This window comes from Sminthopsis crassicaudata, chromosome 5 (assembly GCF_048593235.1).
Source record: "Sminthopsis crassicaudata isolate SCR6 chromosome 5, ASM4859323v1, whole genome shotgun sequence".
Taxonomy (NCBI): Eukaryota; Metazoa; Chordata; class Mammalia; order Dasyuromorphia; family Dasyuridae; genus Sminthopsis; species Sminthopsis crassicaudata.
Genome location: NC_133621.1, coordinates 154,223,587 through 154,244,416, shown reverse-complemented (window position 1 = coordinate 154,244,416; position 20,830 = coordinate 154,223,587). Strand labels below are relative to the sequence as shown.

The 20,830-nt window shown below is 33.6% G+C and overlaps 1 protein-coding gene across 5 annotated transcripts in view; it reads left to right on the top strand.

Annotated features, from left to right (window-relative positions):
- Positions 1–20,830, top strand: part of PCLO (piccolo presynaptic cytomatrix protein) — a 520,130-nt gene that overhangs the window by 172,652 nt on the left and 326,648 nt on the right. The gene's annotated exons all lie outside the window — the stretch shown is intronic.

Here is a 20,830-nt window from a genome sequence, read left to right as displayed (position 1 = left end):
TTCTCTTTCTCCCAGTATATTCCTCTCTCACCCCTTAATTTCATCATTTAAAAAAATATATTATCCCTTTATATTCAACTCATATCCATGTCTTCTGTCTATACTGCTTCTAATTGCCATAATAATGAGAACATTCTAATGAATTACAAATATCATCCTCCCATGTAAGAATGTAAACAGATAAACCTTATTAAGCTCCTTATGATATCACTTTCCTGATTACCTCCTTATGCTTCTCCAGAGTCCTGTATTTAAAAATCAAATTTTTCACTCAGCTCTGGTATTTCCATCAGTATCACTTGAAAATCCTCTGTTTCCTCTGAAGGATTAAACTCAGTTTTTCTAGGTAGGTAATTCTTGGTGGCAATCTTTACTCCCTTGCTCTCTGGAAAATCATATTCTAAGCTCTCTAGTCCTTTAATATAGAAGCTGCTAAATCTTGTGTTATCCTGACTATAGTTCCACTACATTTGAATTATTTCTTTCTTGGTACTTGTGATATTTTCTCTTTGACCTGGGTGTCTGTAATTTGGCTATAATATTCCTGGGAGTTTTGATTTGGGGATCTCTTTCAGGACGTGACTATTGAATTCTTTCAATTTCTATTTTACCCTCTGGCCCTAGAATATCAGGACAAATTTCCTTGATAATTTCTTGAAAAATGATGTCAAGGTTCTTTTTTTGAGCATGACTTTCAGGTTGACCAATTCCTGATCTATTTTCTAAGTCAGTTGTTTTTCCAATGAGATATTTCACATTTTTTTCTATTTTCTCTTCTCTCTCTCTCTCTCTCTCTCTCTCTCTCTCTCTCTCTCTCTCTCTCTCTCTCTCTCTCTCTCTCTCTTTTGTTTGGTTTTGCTTTATTGTATCTTGATTTATCATAAAGCTATTAGTTCCCATTTTCTCAGTTCTATTTTTAATGAATTATTATCCCTCAGTGAGCTTTTATACCTCTTTTCCCCTATTGACCATTTTTGCTTTTCAAGGCATTCTTCTCTAGCTTTTTTATTTCTTTTGCACCTCTCTCAAATTATTTCTCTAATTTTTCCTCTATCTTTATTAGTTGATTTTCAAAGTTCCTTTTGAGCTCTTTCATTTTGAACCCAATTCTTATTTTTCTTGGAGGCTTTGGGTATAGGAGCTTTGACTTTATCATCTTCTGGATGTTTATTTTGATTCTCCTTGTCACCATACTTTTTTTTTTTTGCTCATTTTCCTAACCCATTACTCTGCTTTGAACTGTTTATTAAAGCAAGACTTTGTTTCCAGGGTAAAGAGTGCACTATTCCAAGCTTCAGGGGTTTTGTGCATCTATTTTGTGGAGATTCCTTCTAGGAATCTGATCACCAGCACTATTTTCTGCCCTATTTGGAGTATCCCCACCCCACTATAACTGTAAGATCTAGTGTGCTGGCTGGACTTGGGCTCTGATGACTAGGACTGCACTGAGACTACATACCAAACCCCAACCTGTTGCCACAGACCCTCTTCTGAGTTCTCCTGGTGTCCTCAGGCTGAGAGGTCTAGAAGCCTCCAGCAATGTTGCTGATTTAGAGGTTCCATCTGATGTTGACACTGGGCTTTGGGCCAGAGTTGGGGCTGCAGCCAGGCCTGTTCTGGGACTGCATGCTGAGGTCCCATTCTTGTTCCACAGACCTTTTCTGCTGGCCTTCTAAATCCTTTTTGATGTTTGTGGACTGAGAGGTCTGGAACCCATCAATATGTGGCTGATTCAGAGTTCAGCCTTGACAGGGTCTGGGATTGGGGCTATGTAGGCACTCCCACCCTGTTATCACAGATCTTTTCTGCTGACTTTCTAAGTTGCCTTTGGCTGAAAAATGTTCCTTTCCATCTTTTTGGATGTTCTGATGCTCTAAAATTTGTTGAGAATCATTATTTCAAAGAATTTGGAGCAGTTTGGGGGAGAAGTTGGACAAGTTCCTGCTTTTACTCCACCATCTTGGCTCCCCCTCTATAGATTATTGCTGGTTCTTTTAGATTGATTTTCCACTACTGGTCTTTAAAAAAATTGTTTGTTTGTTTTTTTTGTTTGTTTTTGTTTTTGTTTTTCCCAATATGTTAAATTGTAATTATGTTTTGAATGCTACATGATTCTATTTGGTAAAGATATCAGAAATTTATCTCTGATGATTTCTAGGCCAATTTGGCAATTTCTTTGAATAAATTTTTAAAGGATATCATGCTAAGCCATATTAATGTCTGTTTACTTATTAATTCCCATTTTTAGTGTTATTAATTTGAGTAAACAGACCAAAGCTAAATGACAAAGTAGATAGTGATAGGTCTGGAGGCAGAAAAACTTTTCCATTCACTTAGTAACTATGTGTCACTGGGCAAGTCATTTAATTACATTTAATCAATCAGTTCCTCATCTGTAAAATAATAAGAAGTTTGGTATCTTTGCAAAGAAAACTTCAAATGGGTTTATGAAGGGTCCAAGATGACTGAAATAAATGAACAAGAACAAGAATAAATACATACATTTTAAAACCAGAACATATAATTTTCTCTTTATCCTTTTTTTCTAATTTAGATTTGAACTTTTTTTTTTCTAAAAAAATCTGATTGTACACACAATTGATTTGTAAATTATTCCCACATTGGTGACAAGTCATTTTGTGACTGTTAAAAATGTAGTTAATTTCATTTTTGTTGTGTTATTCAATGCTCCCCTTGCAAAATGTCTTCAAACTTTCTTCTAGAAGAAATTATTAATAACACTGAGGGACAGATATACTACAGTATGGTTTGGAAGCCTCTAGTCTCATTCATTTCTTGGTTCTTGACTCTATTTTCCAACTTTTAAAAAATATATATGTTTAATTAGAGAGCATTACTGAGTTATTTAGAGAATCGCTGTATCTGTTTATCATCTGTAATAGATATTAGCACATACAATGTAATTAGTTTGGTGGTGATCTTTTTCTTTTACTAACTATAAATATACATCTAGATAACCAACTGCCCCATGAAATTATATATTTTGTTACTTTTAGAAGCATGATAACATTAATTACTTCACTTACTACTTTAAGGAAAATGTCTGACTTCATTTATTTCCAACTTCTTTGTAATTTTTGGTTTTGTTTATATTGAGAATTCTAATATTGATATGGTTCAATCTACCCAGTAGCACTTGAATTCTTGGTCAAGATATTGAACTCAGTATTAAAGTATTCAAAAGAAAATTGTTTATAGATGGACTAAAATTTGTAATTCTTAGCACCCTCCTGTTTCCTCCCTTTTTTTCCCCCACTCTCTGCCACTATCAGTACTGAAATATAAAGAGATCCTATGCAGCTGTGAAAATCATTTTGAATTTGTCTTCATTCATAGATTGAAATGTCTAAATAAGTTACCAAATGGCTAGTCTAGTTGTGAAGAAATTCTTCATGTGCAGCTGGACTGATTCTTGTACAATTGATGTAGTCTGTTGATGGGATTGTGTTTGATATCTTCCCAGAGTGATTGGATATACTGCAGTTTGTGCTGTGCTGGCATAGTTTTGTACAATAGAGGGTCTTTCAATATCTCAGTGATGAATTGACATTTCTGAGTCTTTATAGAAAGTAATTCCTATGTATAAGGATTCCTTAGTATGTGAAATTCCTGGATATAGAAACTCCATCTACTAATTTAGGTTAGCACCTTCTCTGTAAGTGAGTCTAAGAAAGTTGCCTAGAGCAACAGTATCAAATTCCAAATGGGAATTCAAATAGCCCACTAAATTGTGTAATACAGGTAGTTGAAAAATGTTAACAAAATAAATGACTACAACATAACATTAATTGTGATTTGCTAAATGAATATATGACTGAGATCCATTTTCATTCTGGTTTGACAGCACTGACCTGACAGAGTGAGAAGCTAACTAACTTTTGGCAGTGTCACAGATAATGTGAGTCAGGGGAAAAGACTTGAACATAGTTCTTCCCCTTACTGAAATTGGCTCTCACTTTGCTTTATAATACTGTCTTTCCCTATATTTTGTGAATCTTTAAATGATAGGTGTCTCTAATAATAGTAATTATGATTGGTTTACTACATTATGCAGAATAGTTCATCTGTACCAACTCACTATGTCCAATGGTGCATTAACACATTTAGTCTTGATTTACTTGATAACATACAGCATTTCAATGTCCTTTTTAAAATGATTTACACTCTTAAACCCTCATTGCCATGAAATGTAACAAAAATTTCCTACTTTTCTTCCATGTGATTATTTTCACTTTAATTCAAAAGACATATCAAAGCTGGAATTTGGATATATTTAAGACATGGAGGCATTTCCTAATTTAATATTTTCCATACTTAATTGCATTTAGAAGCTTCCTTAATTTAGCATGTTCTTCTACCATGTTCATTTAGGGAAAATTCCTGTTTGAAATTTCTATATATAAAAGATTTGTTCCTAAAAATTCTTGTAATTAGGATTTATTTCCTCATCTGAGCAGTCTACATTAGCATAGTTAGAATACCATTAAATCTTCACATAGAGTTTGAAGCAAATTCTATGATTTAGTACTACTTAAATTTAAATCTTAAAATAGCCTTCTATCAGCTATTAAAGTTTTAATGATTGTGTTGAGCTCACTGAGTGGGCAGTCATCTTACAATTATTTAAATTTATTTTAAAACATTTAGAATTCTCTTTATTGTGTTTTGGTTTATATTTTAATATGAATGAATAAAAAAGTATTTAACTCTTTCTCCTATTTCTTAGAATTTATTTATTTATTTATTTGAAAACAATCAGAGTTAAGTGTCTTGACCAGGGTCACATAGCTAAGTATCTGAGCCCAGATTTGAATCATATACTCCTGATTATAGAGCTGGTGCTTATCTTGTGCCACCTAGCTTCCCCTAAGTTTACATATTTTACCTTCAAAGTTTCTATCTTGTTTCACCTGAAGCTTCCACATTTTATATATAATATACTAAACATATACTAACAAGTATTTTCATATTGTTTGAAGCCAGACTATTGTGGGGATGGGGTTTTCCATCTTTGATTTTTTTTTTTTTTTTTTTTTTTTTTTTTTTTTTTTTTTTTTTTTTTTTTTTTTGTATAGGAAATTTATCATATGGGCATTTCTCTACTAGTACATCTCAGCAATTCATCCATTGCACAGTTTTGATGAGTTGTATCAAGCATAGAGATCAAATGACTTTCAAATGGTCACATAGTTAGGATATATAAGAGGCTGAATTTGTATCAGTCTTTCTAACTCCAACACTGGTTTTTTATCAATTATGCCATGCTTCTCATGAAAATTCTTACTATTCTTTATCTATTGTTTATTCCCTCTTTGAGTCAAAACTGATGAGATTAAGCTTCAGATAATGCTCATTCCCCTCCCTTCTTTAAAATCTTGAAACAGAAATCTATTTTAGACTTGAACTTTTCTGTGTGGATTTTGAGTGGTTGTTAATCTCTCCTGAGTAATCAGTGTTCTAAAACTTGAAATCATAACAATGTTATCTGGAGACAGAAGCAATCTGAAAGACCTCATCTTTCATGGAGTATCCCCGGTCTTTAATCTGAACCTTGCATTTTCTTCCATCATAACGGTGTATATTTTTGACAAACATGTCTCTCAGTGTTATACCTTATGGGATATTTATGATTAGAGAACAATATTTGTTGTTATATCTCCTAAGGCCTCTTGAATTATTTAATGCATAAATGGAAAATATTTTGTTATAAAAATCCCCCTATTTGTAAAATGGATAGCTTTTTTTGCAATTAGCATACAATAATTTCAACAGGTTGCTTAAATTTGATGTTAAAAGTCAAAATTATTGTTAAATGGTTGAATTATTTGTTACCAACTAATAACCTATAGAGGTTGTACATTATGTACATTGTACATTGATGTGTACGTTATTCTGTTGCTCCCCATACCAACACCAAGCAATTGTTTTTGGTTTGTTTTAAGAAAACATTTATGATATACAAGAGAAAAGCTTCTGTGCAAGCTACAAGCATTTGACTTCTCTTATTCTTTCTTTTTTAACCATACTTTTCCAAATGTTTTCCTTCATTCTGTATAATCATGTTGTGCAATTACTTTTGTGGTAGTCTTTTTGCAATAATGGTTTTATCATTAGAGCTGTAATATGCAATTACCTAATATCTAATTAAACAGTATTTCTTTTACCTATAGTTTTTTGATAAAACTTACTCTTCCAATTTCTATCAGAATTGATCATCATATAATTTTGTTGTTGAAGTGTTAGGATTACTAAGTGAGAACTCGGGTTGTCTGGATAGTGACAAGGTGAGAATTCAGGTTGGACAATTACAAGGTGAGAACTCAGGTTGACTTGATGGAAGGAGCAGGCTCATTGGCTGGGGTGGTTCTTCCCAGAAGCCCTTGCATTATCCCACGCCCATTCTCTGGGAGGATAAAAGACACAATATTGGGCCTGGAGAGCAGATCGGCCTGGAGAAGGATAAGAGCTGGAGGAGATTCAGAGCCAGGATTCAAGAAGAAAGACTCTGCATTGCATCAGGCTTGACGGGGCTCTCTGGGAAGAGATCTGCTGTGTCTACTCAAATCTCTCAGACAGATTCTTCTTCCTGTAACGAACCGTTGTCTCCAGGCAGTTGCTGTTAACTCTTGTCCAAAGAAGTGACTTCCCTTCCTGCAGAGAGCCCCGTCAAGCCTGATGCAATGCAGAGTCTTTCTTCTTGAATTGGAACTGAATTAGATCTTCTCTTTGTTGAAGATATCCACTTCCATCAGAATACATCCTCATACAGTATTGTTGTTGAAGTATATAATGATCTCCTGGTCCTGCTCATTTCACTCAGCATCAGTTTATGTAAGTCTCTCCAGGCCTCTCTAAAATCATCCTGTTGGTCATTTCTTACAGAACAATAATATTCCATAGCATTCATATACCACAATTTATTCAGCCAATCTCCAATTGATGGGCGTCCATGTAGTTTCCAGTTTTGGGCCACCACAAAGAGGGCTGCCACAAATATTCTTGAACATACACGTCCCTTTCCCTTCTTTAAGATCTCTTTGTGATACAAACCCAGTAGCAACACTGCTGGATCAAAGGGTATGCACAGTTTGATAATTTTTGAGCATAGTTCCAAATTGCTCTCCAGAATGGCTGGATGTATTCACAGTTCCACCAACAATGTATCAATGTCCTTGTTTTCCCACATCCCCTCCAACATTCTGCATTACCTTTCCCTGTCATTCTAGCCAATCTGACAGGTGTGTAGTAGTATCTCAAAGTTGTCTTAATTTGCATTTCTATGATTATTAATGATTTGGAGCATCTTTTCATATGACTAGAAATAGTTTCAATTTCTTTATCCGAGAATTGTCTGTTCATGTTCTTTGACCATTTATCAATTGGAGATTGGCTTGGTTTCTTATATATTAGTGTCAATTTTCTATATAATTTGGAAATGAGGTCTTTATCTGAACCGTTGACTGTAAAAATGTTTTCCCAGTTTATTGTTTCCCTTCTAATCTTATCTGCATTGATTTTGTTTGTACAAAAACTTTTCAATTTGATATAATCAAAGCTTTCTATTTTGTGATCAATAATGATCTCTAGTTCTTCTTTGATCATGAACTCATTCCTCTTCCACAGGTCTGAGAGGTAAACTATCCTATATTCCTCTAATTTACTTATAATCTCATTCTTTATTCCCAGGTCATGAACCCATTTTGACCTGACCTTGTTGTACGGTATTAAGTGTGGATCAATGCCTAGTTTCTGCCATATTAATTTCCAATTTTCCCAGCAATTTTTGTCAAACATTGAGTTTTTATCCCAAAGGCTGGGGTCCTTGGGTTTGTCAAACACTAGGTTGTTATAGTTATTAATTATTTTGTCCTTTGGACCTAACCTATTCCACTGATCAGCTAGTCTATTTCTTAGCCAATGCCAAATGGTTTTGGTAAGGGCTGCTTTATAAAATAATTTTAGATCTGGTACAGCTAGGCCACCGTCATTTGATTTTTTTTTTTTTCATTAATTCCCTTGAAATTCTTGACCTTTTGTTTTTCCATATGAACTTTGTTGTTATTTTTTCTAGGTCATTAAAATAGTTTTTTGGGAGTCTGATTGGTATAGCGCTAAATAAATAGATTAGTTTAGGTAGTATTGTCATCTTTATTATATTTGCTCGCCCTATCCAAGAGCATTAATATTTTTCCAATTGGTTAGATCGGACTTAATTTGTGTGGAAAGTGTTTTGTAGTTTTGATTTTCCCTTAGCAGATAGATTCCTAAATATTTTATACTATAAGTAGTTACTTTAAATGGAATTTCTCTCTGTAACTCTTAACTGTTGGACTTTGTTAGTGACATATAAGAATGCTAATGATTTATGTGGATTTATTTTGTATCCTGCAACTTTGCTAAAGGTGTGGATTATTTCTAATAGCTTTTTAGTTGAATCTTTGGGGTTCTCTATGTATACCATCATATCATCCGCAAAGAGTGGAGGTATAGTATTTTTTTAAAAAAAGATTGTTATAGGGTTAGATGAGAAGTTAATAAATTAGAAGCATCTCTGCCCCTAAATTATATAAGACTTTTAAAAATAGATTCTCAATTCAATCATTTCTCCATTTATTTTCCCTGCAATATAATATTTGCAGATTAGATTTATGTTGAAACATTGCTTCAAGTTCTTTGATGTATTTTGATAATTTCTTAACTGCCTTTTAACATTTCCCTCTTCATCCTTATGTGACCTCCAAAAGAAAAGTTTCCTTTAGCTTACATTTGTTCTTTTATTTTGTTTTTTCCTATTAGTTTCATTCTGTTCTATATTCCTTAACCAAATAAATTTTTACTTACTGAATTAACCACTAAATTCCCTGTAGGAATTTATTTCATTATATAAGGTTGATAAACTGTTTTATGCCAGCATTGCCTGTTTGTTCATGTTTAATGAAATTTTTTATTTGCATAAATTAATTGATTTTTGTCCTTTGAAAGTTATACATGTTCAATTACTTAAACTTGCCCTGAACTTAAACAAATATTTGCATTGCAATGAAGTTTGAAGATTTTACAGGCAATACATGAACAAATTCCATTTTGCCTTTTTTAAATTGCATAATAAGTGATATAAAAAAACAAACACGTTGCTCAAGCATTGGTATTGAATAAATATCACTGTTCTTGCTTTGAAGTTCTAATCTTATGCTTAATCAAGGAATGGAAGTGTCAATGTTTTTTGAGAATCCAGAATTACATTATAACTCAGTTACAGACCAGTCTTTCAGAGAAACCATTCACCAGATGAATCAAAACTCCTGAAAACCATATGCCAAGTGGAACTGGGATTGTGTTCTAAATTAGTAAAGGGAGTACCCATAGTGACAAATAGTTTTTTAAAGTATTAAGATAGTTTATGTAAATTTATGTTTCTATATATCATTTATATTATATATTAGTTTATATATATTGAATGAAGTAACTTGTATATAACATAATATATATTATATAATTATATATTTCCTATTATATGCAGATGTAATTTAAGTCAATCTCCAGAATGAGATGTAGATACTGAATCCTTCTGAAATTAACAATGACCTTTTGTAGTGTCATGACAAGGAGTTTTTACTGAAATTGCTTCTGGGAAAAAAGATTTATGTGTGTGTGCATTCATATGTATATGTATACATGTATACATATATGTGTATCTATACATATGTGCATTCATATGTATGTATACATATATGTGTATCTATACACATGTATGTTTATGTCTCTTTGTACAAATATGTAAAATAGCTAAATTCATGATAAATAATAGTTGTTCTGTGCCTCTAGACAAATCTAGGTCCATCATGCAAAAAAGGAACCTGTATATATATATTCTGGAGAAACCTTAATCAATGAAATAACAGTGCTAATGAAAATCGATTAAGAATAAATGTGGTAGAAAGCTGAGAAATAATTTTTATAGTTAGTATTTCTGATAAAACCTTCTTTCTAATATATATAGAGAATTGAATGAGATTTATAAGAATTCAAGTCATTCCCCAGTTGACAAATGGTTAAAGGATATAAGTAGACAGTTTTCAGATGAAGAAATTAAACCAATCTATAATTATATATTATTGATGAAAGAAATGCAAATTAAAATAATTCTGAGGTGTTACCTCACATCTATCAAATTGACTGATATACAGAGAAGAAAAATGATAAATATTGAAGAGAATATGGGAAAATTTGATCACTAATGCCCTCTTGGTGGAATTGTAAACTGATCTAAACATTCTGTTGAGTAATTTGGGACTATGCCCAAAGGCTATAAAACTGCATTTTGATCCAGTGATACCACTACACATATCACATATCACAAAGAGATTATAAAAAAGTGGATAGGATTATAAAAAAGTGGATAGCAGATCTTTTTGTCCTGGCAAATAATTAGAAATTTGGGAAATTAATATCGGGAATGATTAAACAAGTTGCAATATATGAATGTTACTTTATGATCACAAATGCTATCCACATCCAGAGAAAGCACTGTGGAGTTTGAATGCAGATCAGAGCATGCTACTTTCAATTTTTTGTATTTTTACTTGTGGCTTTTCTCTTTTTTTTCTGTTTCTTTTTTCACAGCATGACTAATGTGAATATATCTTTAACATGATTATACATGTATAATCTATATCAGATTGCTTGCAATCTTGAATAATGTGGGAGGAAAAAGTTGGAACTCAAAATTTTATAAAAATGAATGTTTAAAACCATCTTTACATGTAATTGGAAAATAAAAGACTATTAAGTGAATCAAAATCTGGAGAGGCAGAGCCAAGAAAAACAGCAGGAGGAAATTGCTTCCAGCCTGAGACAACATAGGGGGTCAGGAGGAGAAATTTGTGACATGGAAATGTAGGCTGGCATGGGACCCATGTAAATGTAACATCAATGTTGGTACTAGCTGTGGTGACAGAAACAGCAGCAGCTTTGGGAAATCTCAAGCCAAAGTCAGTAAAGAGACCTGGCAACTAGGTAGAGAGAGATTATAAGGAATACCCATGCCAGCACTGGGCATAAGATATATAACATTTCATTGCCTATACATACTTTTGGGTCCAATTCAAGGATTGAGAAGAGCACTTTCAGTCGAGAGGGAGCAAGGGTCCTGAGGAACATTTTTGTTTTTGTTTTTGTCATAAGAAGATATCAGGGAACCTGCAGAATAGTATAGTTCCTGGTCCCATGGGAACAGGGGCACTGAGGAACAGTTTCATTTGCAATCCCAAGAGATCAGGAGTGGTGAAGTCCTAAGCTCAGATCAATAGAGCAGTAACCAGACCTTTTCTTATGTCACACTACCACCTTTTAAGCACTGAAAACTTCTAGGATAAATTAGTAGTTCTAGAAAACAGCTGCGTGAAAAAGCCCAAAACTTGGAACATTACCACTCACTTTCTACACCAGTAACAAAGCAGAACTTTAACATAATTCATAGTTGAGAAATAGGCTAGAAAAATGGCAGGGAAAATGATAGGGTCAGGGCAGGCAATTTTACATTTTACTCTCTTCTAAATTGCTTAAAGAGGTATGCATACAAGCATGCATGCGCGTGTGCACACACGCACACATTCAATTGAGCTTAGAAATCTTTCTAAAGCTAATAGGTAATTAGGAGGGGAAGAGAAAAAGAGAAAGAGAGGCATAGTAAAAGATAGAACAGAGAGGAGGGGGAGAAGGGAGAGGGAGAGAAGGAAGTATGGGAAGAGAAAAGGAGGAAGGGAGGGAAAAAGGAGGGCGGAGAGAGGAAGGGAGAGAGTGTGCACAAAAAATGAAGAAAAACTGATGAAAGGAAATACAGAAGAGGATGGAGTGAAATGCACAGTTAGCAATCTTAATTGCAAATGTGAATGGGATGAACTTATCAATAAACAGAAGCAGGAAAATGGATTAGAAATGAGAATCCAACAATATGTTGCTTAGAAGAAATATACTTCAAACAGAGAGACAGTTAAAATAACAGGATGGAGCAAAATCTATTATGTTTCAATTGAAGTTTAAAAAAAAAAAAAAAGAAGAAGCCAGTAGGTAGCAATCGTTATTTCAGAAAAAAAGTAAAAGCAAAAATAAATCTAATTTAAAGAGATAAGCAAGAAAACTACATCTTGCTAAAATAGAAAATAGACAGTGAAAGAATATCATTACCAAATGTGTGTTTCAAATAGCATAGCATTCAACTTCTTAAAGAAAATATTTCATGAACTACAGAAAGAAATAAAAAGTATATTTTTATGCTAGTGTAAGATCTTAACTTTTCACTCTCAGAGCTAGACAAATCCAACCATAAAATAAGGAGGAAATGAAGAAGATGAATAGAATCTTAGAAAAGTTATATGTAATAGTCCTTGGAAAATTGAATGGGAATAGAAAGGAGTAAATTTTTTTTTTTCTCAGCTGTACACATCACCTACACAAAAATTTACCATGTTTTTATGGCATAAAACCTCACAAACAAACAGAAAAATAGAGTATATGTACCCTCTTGAGAGCATAATGCAATAAAAATTAGATTTAATAAAGGGTCGTGGGGGTATAGACAAGTTAATTTGAAATTAAATAATCTAATACTAAAGGAATGAGTGGGTCAAAAAACAAATCATGGAAATAGGAAATCAATAAGTTCTTTAAAGAGAATGACAACCATGAAACAACATCCCAGAATTTGTGGGTTGCAACCAAAGCAGTATTTCAAGAAATTTTCTATCTCTAAATGTAAACATCAATAAAACAGAAATAGCAGATCAATGAATAGGGCATACAACTAAAAACAAACTAAAAAAAGAGTAAATTAAATGAGAACTACTTTTTAGGAAGATTAATTTGATAGCTAAAGGGATTTTCCCATGTGTTTATATAATCACTTATAAATATTTTTGTTACAAAACTGATTATTTATTGTTTTGACAATTTTATTACATCACTAGAGTGTATATAGATTTCATTTCATCATTACTCCATTAGTTCATAATAGTATTTCCAGTTTTTTTTTTTTATGAAATGTACTTGTTCATTTCTTACTATAAAATAGTATACTATTATATTCATATACTAAAACTTATTTAGCCCTTCCCTAATTGATATGCATCACCTCAATTTCTAATATTTTGCCATCACAGGAAAAACTGCTATAAATAGTTTTGTACATGGAAATCATTTTCTCTTTTTTATGATCTTTTTGCAATACAGATCTAGTAGAAGTATTGCTGGATCAAAGAGCATGCATTGTTTAGTTGCCCTTTGGACATAGTTCCAAATTGTTGTCCAGAATGACTAAATCAGTTTACAACTCTACCAAGAGTGCAATAGTCCCCCGATTTTCCCACAACCTCTCCAAATATTTGTTTTTTGTCTTTTTTTTTTTCTTTTTCGTCACACTAGCCAATCTGACATGTGTGAGGTGATCCCTCAGAGTTGTTTTAATTTGTATTTCTGCAATCAAAAGTGATTTAGAATACTTTATATACCTGTAGGTAACTTTGATTTCTTTATGTGAAAACTGCCTGTTCATATTGTTTGACCTTTTGTCAATGGGAAATGGCTTGTATTCTTTTAAAATTGACTCACTTCTCTACATATTTGAGGAATGAGGCCTTTATGAGAGATATTTACTATAAAGATTGTTTGCCAGATTTCTGCTTTTCTTCTAATCTTGGCTGCATTGTTTTTGTTCGTGCATCAGCTTTTTAACTGTAATAACAATTATTTATTTTACATTTTGTAAAGCTCTCTGTCTCTTGTTTGTTCATGAACTATAACTCATTTAATTTCATCTTTAATAATGTGGATGCTATACCCACATGCTGCACATATTAATATTAATTTTGCTTATTTTAATATTAATATTGCTTCATTGACTATGGTACCTTTAGTTTTCTTCATTATGTCTCTTAAATAGGTATATTTTTGCTTTTACTTTGTCTAATATCAGGTTTGTTTTCCCTGCATTATTTTTTTATTTTAGCTGGAGCATAATAGATTCTGCTTCAGTCCCTTACCTTTACTTTCTCTGTGTGTTTCTTATTCTCTTTCCTTTTTTAATCAGGTTTACTAAGGGTTTGTCTATTTTGTTGTTTTTTTCATAGAACCAACTCTTAGTTTTATTAATTAATTCAATAGTTTTTTTTTTTTTTTCTTTACTTTCAATTTTATTAATCTCACCTTTTATTTTTTGAATTTCAAGTTTTGTGTTTGTCTGGGGGTTTTTAATTTGTTCCTTTTCTAGTAATTTTAGTTGTAAGCCCAATTCATTGGCCCTCTCTTTCTCTGTTTTATGCAAGTAGGCCTGTAGAGATATAAAACTTCCCCTTATTACTGCTTTGGCTGTATCCCACACATTTTGGTATGATGTCTCATTATTGTCATTTTCTTGGGTGAAGTTATTAATTATGTCTATGATTTGCTGTTTTACCCAATCATTCTTTAGTATAAGATTATTTAGTTTCCAATTATTTTTTGGTCTATTTTCCCTTGGCTTTTTATTAAATGTAATTTTGATTGCATTGTGTTCTGAAAATGATGCATTTACTATTTCTGCCTTACTGCATTTGATTTTGAGGTTTTTATGCCCTAGTATATGATCAATTTTTGTATAGGTTCCATGAACTTCTGAGAAGAAAGTATACTCCTTTCTGTCTCCATTTAGCTTTCGCCAAAGATCTATCATATCAAATGTTTCTAGCATTCTATTTACCTCTTTGACTTCTTTCTTATTTATTTTGTGGTTTGATTTATCTAATTCTAAGAGTGCAAGGTTGAGATCCCCCACTATTATAGTTTTGCTGTCTATTTCTTCTTGCAGCTCTCTTAATTTCTCTTTTAAGAATTTAGATGCTGCACCAGTTGGTGCATATATGTTTAATATTGATACTGCTTCATTATTGATGCTACCCTTTAGCAGGATATAATGCCCTTCCTTATCTCTTTTAATTAGATCAATTTTTGTTTTTGCTTGATCTGAGATGAGGATGGCTACCCCTGCTTTTTTGGCTTCACCTGAAGCATAGTAGATTCTGCTCCACCCTTTTACTTTTAGTTTGAATGTATCACCCTATTTCAGGTGTGTTTCCTGTAAACAACATATAGTAGGATTCTGACTTTTAATCCAGTCTGCTATCTGCTTCCACTTTATGAGGCAGTTTGCCCCATTCACATTTATGGTTAGAATGACTAATTCTATATTGCTTGCCATCCTATTAACCCCTGCTTATGCTTTTCTCCTTTCCTTCCCTCTTACCTCCCTACCCAGTATTAAACTTGTAAACACCACTTGCTTTTCACAGCCCTCTCTTTTTAGTATCCCTCCCCCACCTTAAAGTTCCTCCCCTTATTTTACCCCTTTTCCTCACAATTTCTGTATTCCCTTTCCCTTAGCTTACTCCTTCCCTCTCACTTTTCAATGAAGTGGAAGAAGTTTCACCATAAATTGAATATGTCTATTGATACACACTATGTTCATCTCCCTCCTTTCTTTCTCTCAGATATAATAGGTTACCTTTGCCTCTTCATGAGATGTAGTATCACCACTTTACCCTTTTTTATGATATAATTTCCTTTCCACCTCTAGTTTCTAGGACAAATTATACATATGTTCTTTACATATTTTTATGGCAGAAGTATAGTTCTCAAGATTTCTTTTTACCTTTTTAGAAATCTCTTGAGTTCTGTATTTGAAGACCAAACATTTTATGTAGGTCTGGTTTTTTTCATCAAAAATAGATGGAATTCATTTATTTTGTTAAATGTCCATCTTCTTCCCTGGAAAACGATGCTCATGTTTGCTGGGTAAGTTATTCTTGGCTGCATATCAAGATCCTTAGCCTTTCGGAATATCATGTTCCAGGACCTTCATTTTTTTTAATGTGGATGCTGCTAGATCCTGGGTTATCCTTATTGTGGCTCCTCTATATCTGAATTGCTTTTTTCTAGCAGCTTCCAATATTTTTTCCTTTGTCTGATGGTTCTTGAACTTGGCCACTATATTTCTTGGCGTTTTGATTTTAGGCTCCCTTTCAGTAGGTGATTGATGAATTTTTCCAATGTCTATTTTACCCTCTGTTTCCAAAACGTCTGGGCAGTTCTCTTTGATAATTTCCTCGAAAATAGTGTCCAAGTTCTTTTTTTCCTCACATTTTTCAGGGAGTCCAATTATTCTCACATTGTCTCTCCTGGATCTGTTTTCCAGGTCTGTTGTCTTTCTAATAAGGTACTTGACATTCTTTTCAGTTGTTTCATTTCTCTGGTTTTGCTTGACTACCTCTTGGTTTCTCCTTGATTCATTCATTTCTACTTGTTCGAGTCTAATTTTCAATGATGTATTTTCTTCACTCACTTTTTTTATATCTTTTTGTAATTGTCCAATTGTGTTTTTATCTTCTATGGAATTTTTTTCCATTTTATCCATTTTATTTTTTAAAGAGCTGATTTCTTTATCCAGCTCACTAATCCTGTTTTCCTTGGAGTTGTTTACCTTTTCCAGCTCACTAATCCTGTTTTCCTTGGAGTTGTTTGCCTTTTCTAATTCACTCATTTTATTTCTCAATGATTTGATCTCTTTATCCACTCTGGATGACTTCTCCAGGCTCTCTTTCCAAGCTTCCCTTTCCTTTTCCCATTTCTCTTCTAGCTCTCTTGTGAGAGCCTTTTTGATTTCCTCTATGAGATTCTTTTGTATTGAGGAGCAGCTCATATCCCCCTTAGAGGATTCCTCTGGGGACACTCTGTTTTTAGTCTCCTCAGTATTTGAAGTCTGCTCTCTCTCCATACAAAAGCTGTCAATGGTTAGAGCCCTTTTGAATTTTTTGTTCATTTTGTCAAGAGCGCAATGGAAGAAAACAAATTGACAAGAAAAACAATTGGTCTGTTTTGGCGGGGATGGGGCTGGATGGTGTTAATGGGCTTCCTCTACAGACTGGGGGGTAGGGCAGCATAGAGCCACTAACAGAACGGCTGCACTGCCTCTGCACTCTGAGGCTCTGAGAACACTCTGAGTCACTCCAGGTGGGGGTTGGGGGTGGATGGGTTCAGAGAGATGCTAGCTTTCCGGGGTTTTAATCTTCACCTCCGATGTTTACACCCTCTCTGCTGCTCCTGGCTTGCTACCAATATGAAATATCCACACTGGGGTAAGAGCCTTTTCATAGAAACGGCAGAGATCCTACCCCTCCCCGCTCTGGTCTGAGCTGTGTGAGCTGTCTGTCTTGCTCTGGATTGCCTGCCCTCAGTCTGCACCCTGTCTGTTCGACCCTCCCCCAAGCAAACACAGACCTTCTCTGGTGAATTTCAAGGATGTCTTCTCTTGGTGATTATTTGTGTGTTTCTTTTCTGGTCAAGCATTAACTCTGAGGCTTGTCATGAAGTAAGTCCTGAGAGAAAACACAGAGCTCAAGCAGCTGTCTGCCTTCATGCCGCCATTTTGGCCGGAAGTCCTGTGTGTTTCTTATAATCACCATATTGTAGAATAATGGTTTTGATCCATTCTGCTATTTGTTTTTTTATGGGAGATTATATCCCAATCACTTTTATAATTATGATCCCTAATGCTGTATTCCTCTCCAGGCTATTTTTCTGCCTGTTTTTTCTCTCTCTTTTCAACCATACCCTCCTCAATAGTGTTTTGCTTCTGTCTACTATCTCCCCTCATCTGCCCTCTCTTCTCTCATTCACAACTTCTACTCCAAACCCAACTTTACTTAATCTTCTCCCTTCATACTTTCCTCTCCAATAATATATATTTATTTATTCAATTGATCATAGTATTCCCTCTTTGAAGCAATATGTAAGTAAGGTTCATATGGTGTCCATTGCCCAATCTCTCATCTTCCTCTCCTTGGTAATAGTTCTTTTATGTGAAATAATTTACCCCCTTCTATTTCTTTTTTCCTTCTGTACCCAGTATATTTCTCCTTCTCATCTCTTAATTATTTTTATGTCATTCTCTCAATTCACCTTTTACTTGTATCCTATGTCTATGTATATTCATTCTAGCTGTTCTATTAGTTTACAATTTTTAAAAATTGCAATTATCATCTAACCATGTAGGAATGTAATTTTGCTCACTAAATCCTTTATGTTTTCTTTTCCTTTTTTTAAAACCATTTTAGACTTCTCTTGGGTTTTGATATTGGAAATCAAATTTTTTGTTCAGTTCTGATTTTCTCCTAATGAAAGCTTGAAGTCCTTCTATTTCATTGAATGATCATTTTCCCCTTGGAGTATTATGTTTAATTTTGCCAGATAGATGGTTCTTGGTTGTAGTCCTAGTCTCTTTGCTTTCAGGAATATCATGTTCTATGACCTGCACTTCTTTAATGTTGCAGCTGCTAAGTCCATGGAATCCTAATTGAGGCTCCTCTATAGTTCAATTATTTCTTTTTGTCCACTTTACCTTTGTTCTGAAATCTGGCTATCATGTTTCTTGTAGTTTATATTTGGGGATCTTTTTTCTAAGGTGATCAGTGAATTATTTTAATGCCTTTCCTTCCAAGGTATCAGGCAGTTTTCCTTGATTATTTCTTCAAAGATGTCCAGATCCTACTTTTGGTGGTGCCTTTCAGATAGTCCAATAATTCTGAAGTTGTCCCTCCTGTATTTATTTTTAAGTCAGTTTGTTTTCCAATGAAATTTTTTCATTTCAATCTTTTCCCCCCCATCTTTTGAATTTGATTAAAAATCATAGTAATTTGTTTTCATTTATGCAGCACTAGCTTTTGTTTTCCCTAATTAGCTTTTTTACTTTTTTTTCCCAATTGACCAATTTGACCTAAAACTCTTTAACAGGTTGCTTTCTTCAGTAGATTTTTGCATCTCTTTTTCCATCGACAGAAGCTGGAAAAGACAAAGTCTAGTGGCAAGAGCTCTCGGAATCAAGGAGAGAGATAGCCTGGTTAGCTTTCTTAGAGACCTATCTATTTTGAAGGAGTTAATAAAGGATCTGGACTTTAACTCCTGGCTGAATTTGAGGCAATTATTGAACTGAACTGAAACTAAGCCTGCTCCCAGAAGCTCCCTAAGAAATCTTCTCCCAGAGAACATTATATTTTAGAAGAATATTATACCTAGCTGCCCCTATATTATAGTTTTTTTTTTTAAAGGCTCTATATAATAATATGTATTTCTTGTGAAATTTTTAGTTTTCTCTCTCTTTAATGGAATTTTTCCATATCATGGGGGAAAGCGGGGAAAGGGGAGAGAAGTGGATTTTTAAAAGCCACAGTTAGAGGTATTAGTGCAGTTGGAAAAGAATCTAGAAATTTTTCAAAAACGAATTTCAACTTCTTTCTCCATCAAGTTATTTATAAATCCAATTTCTCTTTTCCTCTCTTTCCAGGTCAATTGGTTAGTATAGCAAAATTTCAGGAACATTTTAGCTCATTCACATTTTCCTTTTTTCACAGCAAGCAGATGATTGATGAGATAGGGGAATTCACTTCTTTTCTCTATGTATCATAGTCATTGTTTTACTGAGCCCCAAGAGGATAATTAGGGGAATTTCAAGGGTATATTACAGTGGCTATCTATTTACTGCCTAGATATACCTGACACACTTTGGAAAATAAGTTCAGGGAAGTTGTCTGAAAAAAGTACCAAAAGTCAGATAGACAATGTTAAATCTGAGGGAAAAAAAAGTTATTGCATTAAAACATCAAAATTAAAGCCATATACAATTATATTAATAATTAAATAGAAGGCTATAAATTGTTGAAGTTAAAATGCAACATTATAAAATTCAAGATTGTTTTTTAAAATATTTATATGAGCATTTCATGTATACCTTTGCTTCATATAAAATTCATAAGTTATTAATATCTCAAATATTATGATATAGATTCTTAGGTATTTTTAATATATAGCTCTTTTTATTATTTAATGTTTATTTTATTTTATTATTATAACTTTTTTTTTGACAGTACATATGCATGGGTAATTTTTTACAACATTATCCCTTGCACTTACTTCTGTTCAGATTTTTTCCCTTCCTCCCCCAACCCCCTCCCCCAGATGGCAGGCAATCTTATACATGTTAAATATATTACAGTATATTCTAGATACAATATATGTGTGTAGAACCGAATTTCTTGTTGCACAGGAAGAATTGGATTCAGAAGGTAAAAATAACAGTTTACACTCATTTCGAGTGTTCCTTTTCTGGATGTAGTTTATTTTGATCAATTGGAATTGGATTAGCTCTTCTCTATGTTGAAGATATCCACTTCCATCAGAATACATCCTCATATAGTATCATTGTTGAAGTGTATAATGATCTTCTGGTTCTGCTCGTTTCACTCAGCATCAGTTGATGTAAGTCTCTCCAAGTCTCTTTGTATTTCTCCTGTTGGTCATTTCTTACAGAACAATAATATTCCATAATATTCATATACCATAATTTACCCAACCATTCTCCAATTGATGGACATCCATTCATCTTCCAGCTTCTAGCCACTATGAAAAGGGCTGCCACAAACATTTTGGCACATACAGGTCCCTTTCCCTTCTTTAGTATTTCCTTGGGATATAAGCCCAATAGTAGTATGGCTGGGTCAAAGGGTATGCACATTTTGACAACTTTTTGGGCATAATTCCAGATTGCTCTCCAGAATGGTTGGATTCTTTCACAACTCCACCAACAATGCATAAGTGTCCCAGTTTTCCCACAGCCCCTCCAAAAAAAATTAAGTGAAGGTGGTCTAGCTGTACCTGATCTAGAACTGTATTATAAAGAAACAGTCACCAAAACCATTTGGTATTGGCTAAGAAATAGACTAGTTGATCA